The sequence below is a fragment of the Bos mutus genome, chromosome 8, assembly GCF_027580195.1.
Source record: "Bos mutus isolate GX-2022 chromosome 8, NWIPB_WYAK_1.1, whole genome shotgun sequence".
In the NCBI taxonomy this organism is placed as follows: domain Eukaryota; kingdom Metazoa; phylum Chordata; class Mammalia; order Artiodactyla; family Bovidae; genus Bos; species Bos mutus.
Window position 1 is genome coordinate 75,511,133 of NC_091624.1, and position 1,824 is coordinate 75,512,956.

Here is a 1,824-nt window from a genome sequence, read left to right on the forward strand (position 1 = left end):
TATGTTTTTTATCTTAAGGAGATTCTAAGCTCCATAAGGATCATGTGTCTTATTTACTTGTGTTTATATTCTCTACCACCTATTTTAGTGCTAAATAGTCTTAGCTCTACAGGCAGTGTAGACTGATGGCTTGATGTTTTAATTGATGTCAGTGTCTTTGGCAGAAAAAACAGAGCTATGTCTAGAGGTTGATGCAGACTATAAGCAAATGCACTCATTTTGGTTGGTATATGTGGCCATGATATGGTCCACAGAGTGGAGAGAAAAAACACTTCAGCAGTTCGAATGGCTCTTGCCACAACCTTGACAGAGGGGGAAGTTTTCTAAAGTGAACACAGTGCCATAGATAAAATAAGATCTAGTATGTGTTAGAGAAGCAGTTTTATGTGCAGATTTTTTCATTTATTCAAATCAATGAAAGCTGAACAAATAACCCCTCCCAGAATGCTCAGTGTATAAACCTGGGAGTCTCCTGGATTCTAAGGGGGATTGGAGACCAGCAATTTCTCTCAGATTCTAGTGACTAGTGCCAGAGCCTAGAGAAGAGGTGCTTCTGCTAGTGTGTAGCTATAAACATGTATTGGAGGTGGTATCAGGAGCTTCCCAGGTGGCCCTTGTAGTAAAAAACAAAAAGTAAAAAACCTACCTGCCAATGCAGGAGACATAAGATACGTGGGTTCAGTCCCTGAGTTGGAAAGATCCCCTGGAGAAGGGCATGGCAACTCACTTGAATATTCTTGCCTGGAGAATCCCATGGACAGAGGAGCCTGGCAATTGCAAGACCAACACATTTCAAGGAGTAAAACATTTGATTCTGTGACCAGTGGCTAAGGTAGGATCCCTTTGTTATATCTGAGAATATGGCCAGCAAAATCAGTCATGTGGTTGTTTGGTGAAGCACTCTAGGTTGGACACAGACTGACTACTTAACTGATGCTGAAATGCCAGACCCATACTTAAGCATCATGAGTCACTCGGTCTTATATTCAAACTCTTCATGATTTTTCTGTCACACCTTATACACTCACACTGAGTGAGTACCTCTCCCTACAGCCTTCCAGAGTAATCCCTGTCCTGTGGATCAGCTATATCACATTCACTCATTCCATAAACAAGGCCGTGTGCATCTATTAAGAGACAAGCATTATGTTAAATAATAGAGTTACTTAGGTAAAACACAGCCCCTGCCCTCCGCTAACAGGTCTAACAGGCAACATAGAGAATAAAAGAGTTAATTACAAGCAGTGTGACAAAATGCAGTGATAGGGCTGTGCATAACACAGTGTGGGAGGAGGACCACCCATCCACATAGCTGTAGGGAAGAGAGGTCAGAGAAGTCCCCTTAAACAAGTCCCTTTGGACCCAGTTTTGTAGCTATAGCTCAGGGTGAAACAGGGAAAACAAAATAGCTGGAGAGGGATGCAGGGATCAGATCATGAACCCTATGTTTTGCCATGCTACTGGGGATGGATGTGATACTGTTCTCAGAAATATTAAGGAGTACAAATGGATACACAATTTGATTTGGATGTTCCATTAAAAGACTAGGGGAAAGCTGGATGGAAATTATGGAGAAGGAGATCTGGGAGAAAAAATAAATTTCATTTTACAATGATAACATTGTGGTACCTGGGAAAGGTTCAGATGAAGACATATAGAGGAAGCTTGGATATTGTTCCTGGAATGGGGAGCCAAATATGCAAGTTGGGGAGTCAGTGGTAATTAAAGCCACAGAAGTGGATTAAATCACTCCAAGAGAGTGTTTAGGTTAGAAGAGTAGAGACCAAAATTCGGGAATGAATATTTCAAGAAAAAAATTTGATA